Source organism: Passer domesticus, chromosome Z, assembly GCF_036417665.1.
Source record: "Passer domesticus isolate bPasDom1 chromosome Z, bPasDom1.hap1, whole genome shotgun sequence".
In the NCBI taxonomy this organism is placed as follows: domain Eukaryota; kingdom Metazoa; phylum Chordata; class Aves; order Passeriformes; family Passeridae; genus Passer; species Passer domesticus.
Window position 1 is genome coordinate 39,368,063 of NC_087512.1, and position 12,747 is coordinate 39,380,809.

The window sequence follows — 12,747 nt, forward strand, 5'->3', positions numbered from 1 at the left end:
GCTGCTGCAAATGTTGCTTCCTAAACAAATATAATGAGCAAGTTTAATTTCAAATTCAAAGTACTGTTACAAAGCAAGGCTCAATGTTCCATTTATTGCACACCCAATACCACTGCTAGTTTCAACACCTGAGTTTACATCATTCTGTCTGGGTTCAATTATCCATCAAAAAAAATAAGCCAACAAATCATGCTAGTTCTGTCAGTGAGTCAGAAAGCATCTTCCTGTATTTGAACAAAACCTGATGAATTTAAGGGATGTTCTGTGATCTTGCTTCTGAAGAACGGTCTTCATTTAATCTGTTCATTCTTCACCCTCAAAGCAGAGGGGTTTGCCATATTGAGGCTGGCACATGGCCCAGGGGTGTCTGCAGGGGCCATGCTCCAGGACCAGCCTTCCAAGAAAGTCACCACCCTGATAGCTAGAGCAGAGGTCAGCTTGGACCCTGACACCAGGTCAATGTGACCAAGAATTAAGGTATTGTTTTTGGATGGTGGGTGTCCTAGGTATTGCAGCTGAATATCAGGCTATGGACATTATCATAGCTAAACTGTTTCTGTAGATTAGGGTGAACTTATTCTCTGAGTGGCCCACATTTTCTTACTAAAGAATTTACAGCACCTCTCTTATCACAATTTGACCCTGCTTGCTGGGAAGAAGGCATTTTTTGTGTAACACTATCAGCTGCAGACTTACCAATGATGCATCCTCCTCACATTTCTCCCTGTCCTCAGATGCTTTCTGCACTGTGGGGAAGATACATAGATTGGGAAAATGACACTTCATGTGAATGGAAGATGGTGCTCATTTTTACAACTTCCAGAATCTTTGTGTCTCGAAATCATATGTGTTATAGAAAAAGGAGTACAGAAAGCTATTTGTAATTGTATTAATATGCATGTTTTGTCTTTTATTTACTTTTGTTTACATTAATTTATTAGAGCTTTGGAAATCTGATTTGTGAATTATTTCCTCTTCACATATAAAGCAAATGTTCAGACCCATCAAAATAAATAAGTGGAAAGGACTGGGCTGTGCTGTGGGGAAAAGCTGTTCAGTTCACAGCAGGCAAAGGATCTGTCATTGCTTCAGATGTAGATAACAGCGGCCTTTCAGCCCACCTCCAAAATGCAGAGGTAGAACATTTACCTCTCCAAAAATTAAAATAATACACTAGCTAGGATATGAGATACATTTGCAATGAGTTCAAAGACATAAACCTGAAATGGAAATGAAAAGAAACAAGAATTGTTCAGGATAAAGAAAGACGGGGTTGACTGAAGAGGCGTTTAAAAGACGGTTTATTGCAAAATCAGTGTCATGGAATAATCACATTAGAAGCCATACATTGTATGGCTTCCTTATATCAGACACCGTTATAATTCTACTTACAATGTCTTTCATAAATTTCTTATTCTTATCTTCCACAAAGCTCGCTAGCATCTTCATAACCAATTTCTAACTGCTGTTTTACACGATTTGCCACAATGCATCTTTTTCTATCCAATCATGTAACTCTACAAAAACTTATTGCTGTATCTTCTACTTTTTATCAACTCCTCAATAAATTCTATTGCGAAACTTTAATTGTATTCTACTATCTTGCTTAGCATATTTGTTCACTTATATGAGGCCTATATCTACTTGCTTAAAACATATTTCTGCTTAAACTACAAATCTTTATTCTTATTTCATGTCTGTTTCACTAGTCTATTCTAAACCTTCAAGCCTTCTTCAAGGTCTAAGGTCAAACACTGTATCCATCTCTATCTCTGAGCTTGTATGCTCAAGGCCTTGGAAGTTTTCTGTGTCTGCATTTCCCACAAAGAATTCATTCAAGTGGAAAACTAGAGACAGGTGAGAAGGCAAAATAAGCAAACAGGTTTGTCACATAAGCAATTCTTCCAGGCTCTAGATTAGTCATTTTTCTGTTTTAAAACTGGGTTTTTTTCTTTTTTTTTTCCTGCTTAAATGTTTATGGGTGTTTTTTTTAAACTACTCAAAACTACCTTCAATAGTTGAGTACAGGGAAAAATTAAGAGAATATGTAGTGCTAAGCAGAGGAGTCGCCCAACCAGCCTGTGTGAAGATACTTCCCTGCACAAGTACTTTAGGTAGGAAAAACCCACTAAGTACCTTTGAGGACTAAACTGAGAAGTCCAAATATTGAAGATTTTGTTGGAAGCAAAGATCTTCTTGGAGGAAGTAATCTGTAGACCCCTTTTCTGGTCTCATTTTCCCCTGCTAAGACAGCAAGTAAGCCAGGCTTTTTCACTAACTAGGTATTTATCAATATTATTAGGGCAGGAGAGGGAGAACAGTCTCATATTCTGAAGCTGTGTTTCTGTAAAGAAACAGGAACCTGATTGATTCGCTCAGAAGAGCTGGTTTTGCAGTGTAAAAACATGCAGCTGCCACTAGTATCCACTGGAATTTGATGACTTTCTAAAAACTACCTTTTGACAGCATCAACAACCAGGCATACAAAGCATCTCTGATGTTTTCCTGGCTGTAGCAGTTTGTTTATTCAGTAGCACTGAGATAATAACATGCCTATATCTCCCTGTAAGGAGGCTTCCAGGAGCTGCCTGCAGCTTACAGACACAGGCACTGTTGCTGGCTCTTTAGCATAGACACAGGTTCAGTCTTGTCATCAATGAGGAGTGGGAGGCAGTATAAGGGACTTTCTGAGAGCATCCTCAAAGGGCTCTAATGTGGTATATGCCAGCTAAGAGTTTCATGTAATAGCAATTGTCACATTGTGAATGTGAATTGTGCAAGTGAATACAAAGAGATGGGCAACTGTGCAAACCCCAGCCTGTTGTGAGTCACAAGTAACATGCACCTGGCAGTGCAAAGATGCTTCCAGCCATCTCTTTACACTTCTCTAAGTTAATACAGTTCCATAGCCAAGAGAAGCTTTGATGCTTGCTTGCTCATTATTAAATGTTAGAATAGTATTTGCTGTTGGTTCTATCCTAAAAGTCATCCAGACTAGAACTGCAGGTGCTGCACTTTGGTATGAATCATAGCATAAATATTGCCACAGTCACTGCTTGTCACAAACAGGTTTATTTCAAAATGACCATTGCCAAATTCCTCCTTTGTTTGGCTGTTTTACAATTCTTCCTCAATTCCTGACAGCACGCTTGCAGTTGAGAGATGAGAGAGACGGTCTTGGTTTTGTCCCTCATCACCCTTGGAGGCACAATCTGTACAATTTACCGGTGAAAGAAGGAGGGCTCTCTCCTATGACCATTCCATAAGATAAACAAACATACTGATTTCACACAGTCTTTTTTTTTTTTTTTTTCGCAATATAACCACAAATCTATTACATCCGATTTCCTGCGCAGCCCGTGTGCAAGGCATTCTGGTAAAATAAAGGGAGGTGTCCGGTGCAGGGAGACCCTGGAGTGCGCTGCTGCGCTGATTTAAGTCTCTGCCTGGGGACACAGCATTGCACAATCATCAAACTGCATAGCACAGCTTGCCCTGACCCCATCTCCTCCCCTCTCTCACCTCCTGTCTGTCTGTACAGGGGCTTCTGGGGAGATACAGAGGGCATTGCAGCAAGAGGGACACGTCTCTCATCAGACCTCCAGTCATCCCACTCTCCCTTTGCAACACCGTGCCTTCAGGCTGTCAGCTACGGTAAGAATCCGGTAAACAAGAGCACAAATCAAAAAACAACATTGTGACCTATTTAATGGGAAAAAGACTATGTCGACCCAAGCTACTGGCAAAACTAGTTTCATTGCAATAGCTGCTAGCCAAGTAAGTCATGTGTGGGCACATGCATTTAAAGTCACCATGCTAGCAGGGCTCCTGCTCCACACTTTTAAACATCTCTGCGAACGCTTGGTTGGATAAGAATGCATCTAGGCACATGCTGCTTCTGCAGCAGCAAGAAGGTTCTGAGAGTTCTGAGGGAAGCATAATGCCTTTCTTGATCAAGCATTCTAGATACCCTATCTGCCCATGTTAGTGGTGTGTGGATGTACCCTGTGAGCAGGCTCCGTACCAAACACACTATAGGGAACAGTGCTCTCCACTCCATCTTCTGCTGCGTGCTTTCAGTTACCTCCTCCATGCAGCTAGAGAGCTGGGCAACAATGTGAGGAGAAGGAAAGGAAAGGTTTGCAGGGATGTTTACAGCACTGGGGATGGCTTTTGAGTCAGAGAGAAGGGGGACAGGCAACAAACCAAACACATCTATTCCAGTCTGAGGAAGCTCCAAAGAAATCCAATTATTCCAGTGACAAAAGAAAACTCTACAGAGACAGTAAGACAAGAAAGCATAAAGCAAGGCTCAAAGACTAGTGAAAAAAAAGCTATAAGAAGGTCAATGTAAAACAGCAGCTTTGATTTTCTGCCCTAACCCTGCCGGTTTCCATGTACAAGTAATCTGACTTCTAATCTCATCTGTGAGCAGCATGGCTTCATCAGCTCTTGCCTGAAGAAAGTGTTCAGCTTGTAATGCTAATTTAAGCCCTCAGTTTGGACCCTTTGGACACTGGATATATATATATATATATATATATATATATATATAAACAGGTTGAAACAAAACACTAGTGATCCTCATACACTTAATTGCAGAAAGTAACCCTGGCAAAAACTTCTCTGTGGTCTTTGCAGTAGCTTTGGGGCAGGAAGAAAATTTCTTAACAGTTCCACTTGGCCTCCATAGCATACAATTTGCTTACACAACTCTTTGAAATTTGTTAATTTCTCAAGTCAGGTGTCAAAAAAATGCCAGGTTACTCTCCATTTAGTCTTCTGAGAAATACTGTCTTAAATTATACACTCTTCAAAAGACACTTTATTTAGTAGACTGCATTTATGTGCCCTATAATTAGTTTTTTATTTTAGTCTTCCTGAAATTTAGTACAGTGCTGGGAAAAAAATGATGCAGCACATTACAAGTGCATAAAAGGCTTAGTGTTATCAGCCATTCCTTGAGCAGAAAAAATAATTCTTCCATCCCACTGAAGCAGAGAGCTTAGGTATTGGGGCTTAGTCCTGCAAACATTCAAAAGTGTGTGTGTATGTGTGTGTGCAATTTATTCATGTGAGTGAATTGACAGAATTATATGAGACAATTTCTGTAGATAATAATACAAGGCATGGTTTTTCAGTGTCTTCAGAACATGACTGGAGGTTCCTGCCAAGTGTTGTAGAAATGCCATCTGTAGAAATGGGAAAGTCATCTATTTCTAAAAAGTGTATTGAATAATGGATTACTCAGGCAATATACTGACCTTTAGTGATGATTCTCTCATCTTAATTGCTTTTCTAAGATGTTTTCTTAGGAAAACAATTGATGCTTATTGTCATCGTGGATTTCTGCTACTGATGAGAAGCACATTGTCACATCAGACTTGGCAGTAGCAGGATGTTCAGTCTTTAGTGATTTCACTTACCCCAGACTTTACCTAATCAGATACAGCCAAATAGAAAAGCAAAACTCATCCTGCCTTTGCCTCCTCTTTTGTCTGTAGGATGCCTGCTTGCAGTGCAAAGTCTTGAGCTCCGCAGGAGCAAGGATATTGCACTGCCCATTTACTTCAACATACTTCAGTTTCTTTACAAAAGAAACACACATAGGAGTTGTTCTTCTTAGCTACAACTCAATTCCAAGAATCTATGAGACTTCAGTAATAACACAGAGGTAGCTTTTGCAAGTAAATGAGAGAGCAACTGTGGAGACAGGTGTCCACATGGATGGCAGAAGAAGTAGTGTAAGGAATCAATGCATTTTCTTTATGTTGGGACTCACTTTTGTCTCCTGTTCATTCTTTTCTCCCTGTATCTCTTCCCCTCCTCACTGAGCAAGTGAAAACTGTGCTAGATTGGAGGTATAGATGCTGAGATCAGAGAACACTGCAGTGCAGCTGTCAAGAACTGGTTTGTGGCAGCTGTGGTCTCCCTGGCTTTCCCCCAGCAGAGGCTCTGGTTTGGTTTTCTTCTCTCGTATCAAAAAGCTGCCTTCCAGGCAAGTTGGAGATTTCTCCCTTTCACACCTGACTTGTGATGGCTAATCACAAGACACAAGATATCATCAAAAGATACAGTAGGAAAACAGACACGTGGATGATAAGGTGCCCTTGGTCTTATATTCTTCATGGGAAAAACAAACACAAGGTACTGATGGTCTGACTAAGGGAGTGGGAGCAGGACAAGTGTGAATCTCACCATTTATTCTGCGTTGCCTACCTAGCAAAACTCTTACTCACACACTTTCAGCTCAGCCTACGTAAGGTTGCACAGTAAAGCACTGTGTGCTTCACTATGATTCATGTAAAACTTGCAGATTTTCTTGACTAGGAAGGTTGTTTGGGAAACATGAGGTAGCCCTGGTTGTTCCCAGAACCAATGGGAGAGAGGAACAAAATGGAAATACAGGGAAAACAGGCAACAAGAAAGTGAATTATGCATATACACAATTGCAAGTACACAATTGAAGGGAAGAATAAGGTTGTCCAGGGACCTGAGGATAAAACTGTTCCTTTATGATATATCTCCCTTTCTTAGCATTTATAAAGAGCCACCCACAGGCATAGTATCTGCAGTCTTATTAAAAAAACTCACTGCACCCTGCAGCTGAGTGGCTGTGAATGTACCTTTGCTCCAGTATGTGAGAACAGTATACTCTTGGATTTCTCTGCTTGAGGAAGAGAACAGCAAAAGGGCAGCCAAAACCTCACTGGGCCATGTCTGCTATTTTCACCTTCAAGCCTCTAGCGAATTCAGGATGTGGAACTACATCTGAGCTGAACTGAATTACAAACACAGTAGATGATTTTTGTATTTTCTTTCCGGTGTTTTGCATTGAAAAACGCTTCAAGCCCTTGTCAAAGAACATACTAGCAATTCACCTTAAAAAATAAATCAGGTTTTGACTTTTATCTTCTTCCACGAAAGTTTGGGCAGTGCTGCAGCAGCACATACGCTGATTTGTCAGCGCAGAAAATTTGTTTCTGCAACCAGGTTCTAGCTAGGAAAATATGTAGAAACAAATCCTGACAGCTGTGTGCAGGTCTTATAGAGACATTAGTCCTAAATTATTTTCAGGTTTGATTCCCTATCCCTCACAGGTCTTGGTTAACAAAGTATTTTTAGTTAATGTTCATGGAAGAGAAAGGTGTTTAATCAATGCAAAATATTGCCTTTAGTAGTGATACCACTACAGTGAGGTATTTTGTCATCTCTTTTTTATTTTGTTTTGATTATCTTCAGTCAAGATCTAGCAAAAAACACACAATGTGCATTAACACAATATCTAGGGTGGTTGCTGACCTCTGCTTTCCTCAAAGGATAGTGATAAGGCAAGGCTAACACTTAATCAAATTTGACAGAGTGAATTGTCTTGGTGATAGTTTGGGGATGGGGGAGGAAGAGCTTATTTTTGCTATTTTTATTTTGAAGAATTTGAGGCATAAAAAAGCACTATAAAAGACTATGAACTGACTTAACGGGTGGAAGAGTCAGGGGAAACATTAGAAAATCCCACATATTCTGCTAAAGCAAATCAGTCAGTTCTAGCAACTCTATCCTTTGTCTTGATTTTCACTCTGTATCAGGAGCTGTCAGCACACAACCTTAGTCATCTGAGGGATGATTAAGAGAAAGACGACTGGCGGCAGAGGGGCTCAGGGTTGAGCAGATGGACTTCTACCTCACTGAGGTTACCGCAGGAGGAGCAAACAACCTTAGTGGCACTGGGTTTGTACAGGATCATCAGACAGGCACAACATTTGCCTTGAGTCCAGGTGAAAAGGGCATGTTACAGCCAGAGCTAAAATATGCAGACGTATCCATGATAGACATTCTGGTATCATTTAAAAATATGTTCATATTGATTCCAGTTTGAAAGCTAACACGAAAAGCCAGACAGTTGTCTGAGTCAGAATTTTCTAAACTATTTCTGAAAGACTTTTTTTGATGACTCTCTGATTTAATGTCTCCAGTCGCCTTCAGACAAACAAGGCAACTGAAGACTTTCATACTGGGCAATAGGCAATGTAGTTCTTAAATGTGGCAAAATACAGGAAGAAGTATAGGCTTGTCCCAGTTGGATTTTGCCACTTCTGCTTGACTTTTCTTTAAGTGAGAAGTCAAGAAGGGAAAATAGCTTTCTGTATGGTATTAGAAATCTTACTAGACTGAGTCTTATACAGTATTTGATTAAAGAATACCGTTGTTTTAGTTTTAAATACTGCTTCAAGGGGCGACATTTTTAGTAATATTATGATGGAGCATTTTAATTTAAATTATTATAGTAAACTAAATACAGAATATTATTGAAGTATATTTTTCCATTAATATTTGACCCTTCTTTCTTGGAATTTTAATTTACAATCCATGAATGGTTTAGGACAGTACAAACTCAGTCTATTGAACAACAGATGAAATAATGTGTGTGATCTCATTTTGGGTTCTGGATATATTTTTTCATGAAACCCAGGAAGAGAATAGCTGTGCCAGTATGCAGCCATTCTTGGATGCCCTTGCCTTGTTAAAATGTAAAACTATTTAGAGTGAAGTCTAGCTGTGCTAATGTAGTAGTACTGCCTGAAAAAAAAAAGTACAAAATTCAAGCTTATTTGCTAGGGGAAAAAAAAAAAGAGTAACAATTTTTTTTTTTAAATTTACATTAATTTACACTTAATATTTACATTAATTGCCACTGTACATATAGTCAAAATGGTCACAAAACAAGGATGTTTTAGGTAAACTCTAGACTGCCAGTATGTTGGTTCTTTTGTATATTTCTTCACTCTCTTTCTCCCTTCCTTCCTCTGTGTAGTCTTCATCACAGTATTTGGGGATTAATCTTTTGCAGGCAGCAGTGAATGTACCTAGTTCCAGATCCAAATGTCAGGACGGAGGGTCTGTGAAAATTTGCACTGAAACCTGCACCAAGAAAAGCCTTTGCTAACAGACGCGGTAGCTGGAGCAGACTGGCAAAACACTTAAACACAGCCTCTGTTTTGAGCAGTTACTTGTTTAGCGAAAAACAAAGTCCTTAAAAAAAGTCAGCTGGGGGAGAGGAAACAGGCGGCATTCTGGATTGCAGTGTGTGTTCAAGTGTCTGCCCTTCATGCTAATGGGAGAGCTTGGGACCACTATCAGGGGACCAGAGAGCAGAAGGCAACCCAGGTACACAGCACTGGGACAGCCTCTGAACAAAGAGGTTTCATCACCATCTTTCCAGTCATGGGCAAAGGACAAATTTTTTGCATTAGATCATGGATATGATCATAAATGTGTTGTTTGCAGGCCAGTGTGTAAAACAGCTTACTTAGCTAATATCCAAGTCTCACTTTGAGCAATAGAACTTAGGGAGGGAGGAATCTGCAGGTGGAGTACACTGTAATGTGAATAGTGAGACTTAGCTTGAGCAGGCCCCAATATTAGGCAGTCCAGCACAGCTGTAAGCTACTGTAGGCACCATCATGACCACTCCAGGTCACCCCACTTTTCTGGTAATGCACGCACACCACAAGACAGCCTGCTGTAAGAGCAGAGGAAGACTCTGGTGACAAGGATGAGAAGTGATTCTATGAATACTCCGTCAGTCACTCACTGTGCTCTTCTGCAAGCCTGTGGGCAAGGTCTAGTAAAATTCCTGTGGATGTTTCCATATGGAGCAAGAGGAAATTGCATAAGCTTATATATAGCTGTTCATGAGACAAGTTTGAGAAGCAGTATTTGACCCTCAGCTCTGCAGCTGCTGCACTATGTATGGTCTTGTCATGGAGCCATCAAGACACTGCTGTGATGTGAAAGAGTTTCCTAAAGTATCTTATTTCATGCTGGTGGCTAACTAAATCAGCTTCACCTCATATCCAGATGAATGTTCTCTTGCACACACTCACCTTCAGTGGCAAATGAACAACCAGTGCAGAAGTCATTTGCCTTCTGCTGTACTGTCCTGAAGCTTGTGGCATACATTTAGGATGCCTCACGGGCTAAGGCTGACCAAAGGAGAGATCAAAAGAAATTCTGCACTACTGATAGTGCAAAGATTCAAATCAAGAACGTCCTTGGAGCCATAAAAGTTCTTCAAAAGACCTGGTGTAATGTGTCTGCCACAGTGATTAAGAAGTTATTAAAATATTTGAAATTATAATGTAACTTTGGCAGCAATTGCCAGCATCCGGAGGATCCATGGGCTGACAATGCTTCAATTGAATCTCAGAGACTGACAAGGCAATGCACATTTCACTCATTTATATCACATGTATGTTCATACTCCCCAAACTAGGTAACCCTGGCATTTATCTTGACTGGCAGAAGTAGGAGAAGAGATGTGATGCATTACAATTTACCATGGCTAATCGTGGTATTGAAGACCCTATAGTGATTTGTTCATAGCCATTAATTTGATTTCAATGGCCACAACTGCACATTACTGCTTCTTTCCTCAGTCTTTCTGTTTGTGAAGCAGGAGTAACAGCAAGTGTGAGTCACCACTGCTCTTACCCCAAAAGCACATGCAGTCATTTTGCTCTTACCTGATTTTCAGGAAAACAAACTTTAGACCTGTATTCGATTGTTTCAATAGCCTCTCTCCTCTTCTGCAAGCAGCTTTTGTTTAACCTTCTCTCACATGATCTGTTAATGAAGCCCAGCCTGTAACTTTTAAGTTTAAAAATAATTCCTCACCTCACTCACAGTCTCTAACCTTATCATGGGAAATGCTTTCCAGCATGTCAGCTTGCACTTTAGACACTCCAGCTCCAAGAGACAGATTTGTCTTTCATGCTATGCAACTGTTTACAATGGTTTGCAGAAGCACAAACATCATAATCAAACTCAAAGATTTATACTTCTCTGACCTTTACTACTGTTTCTGTCTCAAAATAGAAATGCTGGCTCATTAAACCAAAACAAAATGTGATTTCAAATATTAAATACTATGTGAAATACTACCCATACCTTTGAAATCCGTTAAAATGCTTTCATTGTGACATGTAGAGTACTGATGGGCAGTAAAAAATTTGTCTTGGTCAGAGGAATCTTACAATACTGACTGGATTTACAATTTCCAACTTGTTATAATAAAATTTTAAATTAGGAGAGACAGGAAATGGTAAATACTTTTGAGATTTTTTTAATATCTTTCTTAGTATAAGGAGGAAAAAACACCAATTACCTTTATATTTTAGACAAGCATCAATACAATATGAAAATTATTCTATATTTGTAAACTTCTATATCAACAATTCATGACGATACTTCCCTGCATACTGCCACTATTTCCCCCGGTTAGCTTTCAAATCTCCCAAAACACAGAAATTACTACCTGCCAGAAATCAGGAAGAGACATTGAGTAATGAATCAGGAATCAATCAAAGTTTAGAATTTTAAGCATGTGAGTTACACAATGGTCAAAGCTTCAAAGCTGACTTCAAACTCAGTATTTAAACTGCATTTAAAAAAAATAAAAACAAGGTAAAAGAAAAAGAGTTAGAACTCTTTTTTTCCCCACACAAAAAATACCTTCATCAAAAAACCTCACAGAAAATCAATATAGCTTATGAGAAACCCTAACCCTGAATGATGGAGGACCCCCACCCGGTCCTTCTTGCAAGGCAAGCAATCCCTTGCATCATCTCCCAGCTCTTGTGACTAGGTGAGACATTGAGATGCAAACGAAGTCGTCTCTGCCTTGTGGGCCAGCAGAGAAGCTGGAATGTGGTTTCTTATCTAGCACTTGGGTGAGGAAATGGTGATTCTGGTAGATCACAAGACCACTGAAAACAAAGAAGTTCAGAAGGATTGTGTCACTGTTCATCAGCCATCTGCCAGGTCTTCAGAACACTCACAGAACTCCGTCTGGGTTCCCTTGAAGCAAATGCTGCTTCCTTTTCTAACCTAATAATGATGCAAATCACCTCATTATGGGTTATTCTCCAGCTGAAACAATTTGAACCTTATATTTTACTAGGGAGAATCCAAATAAAAGATTCTTAAGAGGCTACTTATGAACAAACGTTGTTAATCCCACAGGGACATTATAAACTCAGTAGCCACCCCAGATCTGTGGTGAGGAATGCCTAGGCTGGGGGAGAAAGTTGCTTATTTTCATGGAACTGCATGGAAGAAGAGAAACCACTCATGTTTATTTGGTAGCCTTCTCCCCAGGCATGCTGAAATCAATTTAGATAAAAAATATCTGCAGTTCCTAAAACTTTTCAGAGTGTACCACTAATAATAAGTATTAAAGCAAACAGCATAAAGCAATAGACATCCCTACTGTAATTGTTTTCTCAAATCCTCCCAGCTTTCTGAAGCAGTCACTCTAGTTTTGGAAATTTACAATGCTTTTTTTCCTGCAAGAAGAACATTTACTATAAGTTAGAAGAAAAGCGTGATTATTTTTTAGAAAAGAAAGTTGGCCTGTATTTTTTAAAGTTTCATTTTCCTAAAGACAAATATGACTGGCATTTCTTACACACAAATCAGACTCTGGGATGTAAAATGAGCACAGTGTTCTCTGCAATGAAACTCTGATTTTCTAAACTGGATCAATTTTTGGCTAAACAGAAATACATATGAATTTTAAAAATTGTTTTTATTTTCTTTGTGTGTTTGTTGTTTTGTTTTATTTTGTTTTGTCTTGGTAGCATCTAATGGAAGCTGGTCAGTAAAAGCTTGGTATGAATAACAGTAATTTGCATTTTAGGTTATAAACACTGAAATAGATCTTAACTGAGACCATACTCCTGTAGGAAT